The sequence below is a fragment of the Drosophila bipectinata genome, unplaced genomic scaffold (assembly GCF_030179905.1).
Source record: "Drosophila bipectinata strain 14024-0381.07 unplaced genomic scaffold, DbipHiC1v2 scaffold_22, whole genome shotgun sequence".
Taxonomy (NCBI): Eukaryota; Metazoa; Arthropoda; class Insecta; order Diptera; family Drosophilidae; genus Drosophila; species Drosophila bipectinata.
In genome coordinates this window covers 15,875-25,874 of record NW_027222865.1, presented here as the reverse complement: position 1 = coordinate 25,874, position 10,000 = coordinate 15,875, and the positions used below count along the sequence as shown (strand labels likewise).

Here is a 10,000-nt window from a genome sequence, read left to right as displayed (position 1 = left end):
AATATAAAACAATATAAATTATATTTATATTGATTATATAAAACTAAGACATTTCGCAACAATTATTTTAGGTATATCAAAAATTAAACATATTTTATATGTTTAAATATAGACGAATATATTGAATATAAATTGCGTGTATATTTAATTAATATACATGCGTTGCGTGATGTATTGTTCATATTAAATTATGCGCATACATTGATAAATGCAACACCTAAAATATACATTGTTGTACCTGATATACAGGTTAATGCTTATATAATAATAAAACAATATAAATTATATTTATATTGATTATATAAAACTAAGACATTTCGCAACAATTATTTTAGGTATAAAAATAACTTTATTGAAGGAATTGATATATGCCAGTTAAATGGTGTATTTTTAATTTCTTTCAATAAAAACATAATTGACGAATTGTATATTTATATATATTTATAAAACTCTAAGCGGTGGATCACTCGGCTCATGGGTCGATGAAGAACGCAGCAAACTGTGCGTCATCGTGTGAACTGCAGGACACATGAACATCGACATTTTGAACGCATATCGCAGTCCATGCTGTTATGTACTTTAATTAATTTTATAGTGCTGCTTGGACTACATATGGTTGAGGGTTGTAAGACTATGCTAATAAAGTTGCTTATTATTATATATTTTTATAATGATATGCATATGGTATATTATTGGATATATTTATATATTCATAATATTAAATATAAAAGCAATTATCTCAAATATTTATAAAAGAAAAAATGAAGATATACAATTCTTTCTTTTTTCAATTCAAATAATACTGAGAAATGTCTAGCATAAAAAAAATTAAATTTTTTTTAACTAGAATTGTCTCTTATTTAAAGATGCGAAAATTGAAAATATATCAAATATATTGTTCTTCATAGAGATATATTGTTTATATATATATACATTGCTTTATACAACCTCAACTCATATGGGACTACCCCCTGAATTTAAGCATATTAATTAGGGGAGGAAAAGAAACTAACAAGGATTTTCTTAGTAGCGGCGAGCGAAAAGAAATCAGTTCAGCACTAAGTCACTTTGTCTATATGGCAAATGTGAGATGCAGTGTATGGAGCGTCAATATTCTAGTATGAGAAATTAACGATTTAAGTCCTTCTTAAATGAGGCCATTTACCCATAGAGGGTGCCAGGCCCGTATAACGTTAATGATTACTAGATGATGTTTCCAAAGAGTCGTGTTGCTTGATAGTGCAGCACTAAGTGGGTGGTAAACTCCATCTAAAACTAAATATAACCATGAGACCGATAGTAAACAAGTACCGTGAGGGAAAGTTGAAAAGAACTCTGAATAGAGAGTTAAATAGTACGTGAAACTGCTTAGAGGTTAAGCCCGATGAACCTGAATATCCATTATGGAAAATTCATCATTAAAGTTATAATATTTAAATAATATTATAGAAATAGTGTGCATTTTTTCCATATAAGGACATTGTAATCTATTAACATATATAATTTATCATAAAATATGACTTATAGTTTATTCAAATTATTATGCTTGCATTTTAACATAGGATAAATGTCATTAATTTGATAAAGTGTTGATAGATTAATAAGAATACAGTGCGTTAATTTTTCGGAATTATATAATGGCATAATTATCATTGATTTTTGTGTTTATTATATGCACTTGTATGATTAACAATGCGAAAGATTCAGGATACCTTCGGGACCCGTCTTGAAACACGGACCAAGGAGTCTAACATATGTGCAAGTTATTGGGATATAAACCTAATAGCGTAATTAACTTGACTATTAATGGGATTAGTTTTTTAACTATTTTATAGTTAATTAACACAATCCCGGGGCGTTCTATATAGTTATGTATAATAATATTTATATTATTTATGCCTCTAACTGGAACGTACCTTGAGCAGATATGCTGTGACCCGAAAGATGGTGAACTATACTTGATCAGGTTGAAGGCAGGGTAAGCCCTGATGGAAGACCGAAACAGTTCTGACGTGCAAATCGATTGTCAGAATTGAGTATAGGGGCGAAAGACCAATCGAACCATCTAGTAGCTGGTTCCTTCCGAAGTTTCCCTCAGGATAGCTGGTGCATTTTAATGTTATATAAAATAATCTTATCTGGTAAAGCGAATGATTAGAGGCCTTAGGGTCGAAACGATCTTAACCTATTCTCAAACTTTAAATGGGTAAGAACCTTAACTTTCTTGATATGAAGTTTAAGGTTATGATATAATGTGCCCAGTGGGCCACTTTTGGTAAGCAGAACTGGCGCTGTGGGATGAACCAAACGTAATGTTACGGTGCCCAAATTAACAACTCATGCAGAAACCATGAAAGGCGTTGGTTGCTTAAAACAGCAGGACGGTGATCATGGAAGTCGAAATCCGCTAAGGAGTGTGTAACAACTCACCTGCCGAAGCAACTAGCCCTTAAAATGGATGGCGCTTAAGTTGTATACCTATACATTACCGCTAAAGTAGATGATTTATATTACTTGTAATATAAATTTTGAAACTTTAGTGAGTAGGAAGGTACAATGGTATGCGTAGAAGTGTTTGGCGTAAGCCTGCATGGAGCTGCTATTGGTACAGATCTTGGTGGTAGTAGCAAATAATCGAATGAGACCTTGGAGGACTGAAGTGGAGAAGGGTTTCGTGTGAACAGTGGTTGATCACGAGTTAGTCGGTCCTAAGTTCAAGGCGAAAGCCGAAAATTTTCAAGTAAAAATAAATATTACAATTATTGTGAAAATTATATACTTGAATAATTTTGAACGAAAGGGAATACGGTTCCAATTCCGTAACCTGTTGAGTATCCGTTTGTTATTAAATATGGGCCTCGTGCTCATCCTGGCAACAGGAACGACCATAAAGAAGCCGTCGAGAGATATCGGAAGAGTTTTCTTTTCTGTTTTATAGTCGTACTACCATGGAAGTCTTTCGCAGAGAGATATGGTAGATGGGCTAGAAGAGCATGACATATACTGTTGTGTCGATATTTTCTCCTCGGACCTTGAAAATTTATGGTGGGGATACGCAAACTTCTCAACAGGCCGTACCAATATCCGCAGCTGGTCTCCAAGGTGAAGAGTCTCTAGTCGATAGAATAATGTAGGTAAGGGAAGTCGGCAAATTAGATCCGTAACTTCGGGATAAGGATTGGCTCTGAAGATTGAGATAGTCGGGCTTGATTGGGAAACAATAATATGGTTTATGTGCTCGTTCTGGGTAAATAGAGTTATAATCATTTATGGTTGTAACTTGTTCCCCGGATAGTTTAGTTACGTATCCAATTGTGGAACTTTCTTGCTAAAATTTTTAAGAATACTAGTTGGGTCAAACCAATTAGTTCTTATTAATTATAACGATTATCAATTAACAATCAATTCAGAACTGGCACGGACTTGGGGAATCCGACTGTCTAATTAAAACAAAGCATTGTGATGGCCCTAGCGGGTGTTGACACAATGTGATTTCTGCCCAGTGCTCTGAATGTCAAAGTGAAGAAATTCAAGTAAGCGCGGGTCAACGGCGGGAGTAACTATGACTCTCTTAAGGTAGCCAAATGCCTCGTCATCTAATTAGTGACGCGCATGAATGGATTAACGAGATTCCTTCTGTCCCTATCTACTATCTAGCGAAACCACAGCCAAGGGAACGGGCTTGGAATAATTAGCGGGGAAAGAAGACCCTTTTGAGCTTGACTCTAATCTGGCAGTGTAAGGAGACATAAGAGGTGTAGAATAAGTGGGAGATATTAGACTTCGGTTTGGTATCGACAATGAAATACCACTACTCTTATTGTTTCCTTACTTACTTGATTAAATGGAACGTGTATCATTTCCTAGCCATTATACGGATATATTTATTATATCTTATGGTATTGGGTTTTGATGCAAGCTTCTTGATCAAAGTATCACGAGTTTGTTATATAATCGCAAACAAATTCTTTAATGAGAGATGCATTCATGTATTATCGATTTGAAAATTTGGTATAACTCCAATTACTCAGGTATGATCCAATTCAAGGACATTGCCAGGTAGGGAGTTTGACTGGGGCGGTACATCTCTCAAATAATAACGGAGGTGTCCCAAGGCCAGCTCAGTGCGGACAGAAACCACACATAGAGCAAAAGGGCAAATGCTGACTTGATCTCGGTGTTCAGTACACACAGGGACAGCAAAAGCTCGGCCTATCGATCCTTTTGGTTTAAAGAGTTTTTAACAAGAGGTGTCAGAAAAGTTACCATAGGGATAACTGGCTTGTGGCGGCCAAGCGTTCATAGCGACGTCGCTTTTTGATCCTTCGATGTCGGCTCTTCCTATCATTGTGAAGCAAAATTCACCAAGCGTTGGATTGTTCACCCATGCAAGGGAACGTGAGCTGGGTTTAGACCGTCGTGAGACAGGTTAGTTTTACCCTACTAATGACAAAACGTTGTTGCGACAGCATTCCTGCGTAGTACGAGAGGAACCGCAGGTACGGACCAATGGCACAATACTTGTTCGAGCGAACAGTGGTATGACGCTACGTCCGTTGGATTATGCCTGAACGCCTCTAAGGTCGTATCCGTGCTGGACTGCAATGATAAATAAGGGGCAATTTGCATTGTATGGCTTCTAAACCATTTAAAGTTTATTATTTATATTTTAAACGACAATGGATGTGATGCCAATGTAATTTGTAACATAGTAAATTGGGAGGATCTTTGATCACCTGATGCCATGCTAGTTACATATGAAAACATTATTTAATACAATGACAAAGCCTAGAATCAATTGTAAACGACTTTTGTAACGGGCAAGGTGTTGTAAGTGGTTGAGCAGCTGCCATACTGCGATCCACTGAAGCTTATCCTTTGCTTGATGATTCGAAATATAAAAAAAATGTAAATATGCATGTGTAAATATGTATATTTAGTATAAAAAATCTTTATATGCTATATCTAAGAAAGCATATAAGGATTTATCACGGGTTGTCCACGTTTCCCTACTAATTGTGGCCTACTAACTGTTTCGTCATCTTATTAGTGACGTGAAAAATGAAAATAATATTTTTCATTTATATTGTTATAAGTCTTAAACCTTAAGACGGCGGGAGTTGAATTACTTTCGTTTAGGTAGCCAAATGCCTCGTCATCTTATTAGTGACGTGAAAAATGAAAATAATATTTTTCATTTATATTGTTATAAGTCTTAAACCTTATAACGGCGGAAGATGAATTACTTTCGTTTAGGTAGCCAAATGCCTCGTCATCTTATTAGTGACGTGAAAAATGAAAATAATATTTTTCATTTATATTGTTATAAGTCTTAAACCTTATAACGGCGGAAGATGAATTACTTTCGTTTAGGTAGCCAAATGCCTCGTCATCTTATTAGTGACGTGAAAAATGAAAATAATATTTTTCATTATATATTGATATCAGGCTTAAACCTGAACACGGCGGGAGTTGAATTACTTTCGCATAGGTAGCCAAATGCCTCGTCATCTTATTAGTGACGTGAAAAATGAAAATAATATTTTTCATTTATATTGTTATAAGTCTTAAACCTTATAACGGCGGAAGTTGAATTACTTTCGTTTAGGTAGCCAAATGCCTCGTCATCTTATTAGTGACGTGAAAAATGAAAATAATATTTTTCATTTATATTGTTATAAGTCTTAAACTTTAAGACGGCGGGAGTTGAATTACTTTCGCATAGGTAGCCAAATGCCTCGTCATCTTATTAGTGACGCGCATGATTCAATTCAAGAGATTCCTTCTGTCCCTATTTAAAACCTCACGGATATTAAAAATATTAAACATATATTGTTATAAGTCTTAAACCTTAAGACGGCGGGAGTTGAATTACTTTCGCATAGGTAGCCAAATGCCTCGTCATCTTATTAGTGACGCGCATGATTCAATTCAAGAGATTCCTACTGTCCCTATTTAAACCCTCACGGATATTAAAAATATTAAACATATATTGTTATAAGTCTTAAACCTCAAGACGGCGGGAGTTGAATTACTTTCGCATAGGTAGCCAAATGCCTCGTCATCTTATTAGTGACGCGCATGATTCAATTCAAGAGATTCCTTCTGTCCCTATTTAAAACCTCACGGATATTAAAAATATTAAACATATATTGTTATAAGTCTTAAACCTTAAGACGGCGGGAGTTGAATTACTTTCGCATAGGTAGCCAAATGCCTCGTCATCTTATTAGTGACGCGCATGATTCAATTCAAGAGATTCCTTCTGTCCCTATTTAAAACCTCACGGATATTAAAAATATTAAACATATATTGTTATAAGTCTTAAACCTTAAGACGGCGGGAGTTGAATTACTTTCGCATAGGTAGCCAAATGCCTCGTCATCTTATTAGTGACGCGCATGATTCAATTCAAGAGATTCCTTCTGTCCCTATTTAAAACCTCACGGATATTAAAAATATTAAACATATATTGTTATAAGTCTTAAACCTTAAGACGGCGGGAGTTGAATTACTTTCGCATAGGTAGCCAAATGCCTCGTCATCTTATTAGTGACGCGCATGATTCAATTCAAGAGATTCCTTCTGTCCCTATTTAAAACCTCACGGATATTAAAAATATTAAACATATATTGTTATAAGTCTTAAACCTTAAGACGGCGGGAGTTGAATTACTTTCGCATAGGTAGCCAAATGCCTCGTCATCTTATTAGTGACGCGCATGATTCAATTCAAGAGATTCCTTCTGTCCCTATTTAAAACCTCACGGATATTAAAAATATTAAACATATATTGTTATAAGTCTTAAACCTTAAGACGGCGGGAGTTGAATTACTTTCGCATAGGTAGCCAAATGCCTCGTCATCTTATTAGTGACGCGCATGATTCAATTCAAGAGATTCCTTCTGTCCCTATTTAAAAACTCACGAATATTAAAAATATTAAAAATATTCATATGGATATGCAACCGTATGGATATCCAAATATGTGTGGGAAAGTCGTACTTCCTATACGATAAATGACCGGATTGACGAAACCGTGTTCAAAAAGGTATATAGGGTAGGTGGTGTTCGGCCTACCAATATAATATTAAAATAATATTATATTAAACAGAAGATCGCCAGTATTAATATATAAGCATATGGTTATGAATACATATATAAAACATATATGAAAATATATGAATATATATAAAAAAAATAATATGAATATGAAAATATTTATATGTATATGAAATATATGGTAGGTGATGGTGTTAGCCTACCATATAATATATAATATAATAATTTAATTATATTATATTAAATATGGAAATATTAAAAATATATTAAAAATATTAAAAATATTTTCATATGGATATGCAATCGTATGGATATCCAAATATGTGTGGGAAAGTCATACTTCCCATACAATAAATGACCGGATTGACGAAACCGTGTTCAAAAAGGTATATAGGGTAGGTGGTGTTCGGCCTGCCAATGTAATATTAAAATAATATTATATTAAAAAGAAGACCGCCAGTATTAATATATAAGAATATGGTTATGAATACATATGCAGATAACATCTATGAAAATATATGAATATAAAAAAAATATATATGGATATGAAAATATTTATATGTATATGAAATATATGGTAGGTGATGGTGATAGCCTACCATATAATATATAATATAATAATTTAATTATATTATATTAAATATGGAAATATTAAAAATATATTAAAAATATTAAAAATATTTTCATATGGATATGCAATCGTATGGATATCCAAATATGTGTGGGAAAGTCATACTTCCCATACAATAAATGACCGGATTGACGAAACCGTGTTCAAAAAGGTATATAGGGTAGGTGGTGTTCAGCCTACCAATATAATATTAAAATAATATTATATTAAACAGAAGACCGCCAGTATTAATATATGAGCATATGTTATGAATACATATGCATATAACATATATATATATATATTTAATTATATTATATATTAAATATGGAAATATATTAAAAATATATTAAAAATATTAAAAATATTTCATATGGATATGCAATCGTATGGATATCCAAATATGTGTGGGAAAGTCATACTTCCCATACAATAAATGACCGGATTGACGAAACCGTGTTCAAAAAGGTATATAGGGTAGGTGGTGTTCGGCCTACCAATAGAATATTAAAATATATTATATTAAACAGAAGACCGCCAGTATTAATATATGAGCATATGGTTATGAATACATATGCATATAACATATATGAAAATATATGAATATAAAAAAATATATATGGATATGAAAATATTTATATGTATATGAAATATATGGTAGGTGATGGTGATAGCCTACCATATAATATATAATATAATAATTTAATTATATTATATTAAATATGGAAATATTAAAAATATATTAAAAATATTAAAAATATTTTCATATGGATATGCAATCGTATGGATATCCAAATATGTGTGGGAAAGTCATACTTCCCATACAATAAATGACCGGATTGACGAAACCGTGTTCAAAAAGGTATATAGGGTAGGTGGTGTTCGGCCTACCAATATAATATTAAAATAATATTATATTAAACAGAAGACCGCCAGTATTAATATATGAGCATATGGTTATGAATACATATGCATATAACATATATGAAAATATATGAATATAAAAAAATATATATGGATATGAAAATATTTATATGTATATGAAATATATGGTAGGTGATGGTGATAGCCTACCATATAATATATAATATAATAATTTAATTATATTATATTAAATATGGAAATATTAAAAATATATTAAAAATATTAAAAATATTTTCATATGGATATGCAATCGTATGGATATCCAAATATGTGTGGGAAAGTCATACTTCCCATACAATAAATGACCGGATTGACGAAACCGTGTTCAAAAAGGTATATAGGGTAGGTGGTGTTCGGCCTACCAATATAATATTAAAATAATATTATATTAAACAGAAGACCGCCAGTATTAATATATGAGCATATGGTTATGAATACATATGCATATAACATATATGAAAATATATGAATATAAAAAAATATATATGGATATGAAAATATTTATATGTATATGAAATATATGGTAGGTGATGGGGATAGCCTACCATATAATATATAATATAATAATATTTATTATATTATAATAAATATGGAAATATTAAATTATTTTCATATGGATATGGATATGGATATACATATTCATATGGATATACTAAAATATACTGAAATATACCGATGAGTATATTTAGGTGAGGGTAAAAAGGCAAATAAATACCCAGCTTGACGAAAGTGTGTTCAAAAAGGTATATAGGGTAGGTGGTGTCGTCCTACCAATATAGTATATTATTTATATTATATGAATATACTAAAATACCGATGAGTATTTTTAGGTGAGGGAAAGAAGGCAAATAAATACCCAGCTTGACGAAAGTGTGGTCAAAAAGGTATATATGGTAGGTGGTGTAAGCCTATCTATATAATATAACATACTATATTATATATTATATATACACTATATTGTATACTTAGATAATATCGTTGAAGCGTCTACGTCTTATTATAAATTATAATTTGACAAGTTTCCAATTATTATCGTTAATTTCTGGTTCTAGGCAAATAAAAATTTCTTTTATTATATCCTAGTAAGTATATGGAATTAAATTTAATTTCATATACGTATATGATAATAGTAGTAATATTATTATTATTATTATTGTATAAATAAATATGAATAAACTATATATATGAAAATATATAAATATATGAAAATTAAAAAGTGCTTAGTTTTATATCATATAAAACTAGACTTTTATATACAAAGAAAATAAATTTTAAATTTATTATCAAAATACATATGCGATAATTTTATTATAAAATTAAGCAAATATATATATGTGAATATATACAAATTGTTGTATGTGAAAATATAAAGATATTTTAGAATTAAATATATGCATAATATTGT

At 31.6% G+C, this 10,000-nt stretch overlaps 2 non-coding genes across 2 annotated transcripts; both read left to right on the top strand.

Annotated features, from left to right (window-relative positions):
• Positions 1 to 447: 447 nt before the first annotated feature.
• Positions 448 to 626, top strand: LOC138927330 (5.8S ribosomal RNA). The gene has a single exon (XR_011443848.1). It is a non-coding gene; the product is annotated as a 5.8S ribosomal RNA (ribosomal RNA).
• A 318-nt stretch (positions 627 to 944) lies between these two features.
• On the top strand, positions 945 to 4,894 carry LOC138927329 (large subunit ribosomal RNA). Its single transcript, XR_011443847.1, has one exon. It is a non-coding gene; the product is annotated as a large subunit ribosomal RNA (ribosomal RNA).
• Positions 4,895 to 10,000: the final 5,106 nt, after the last annotated feature.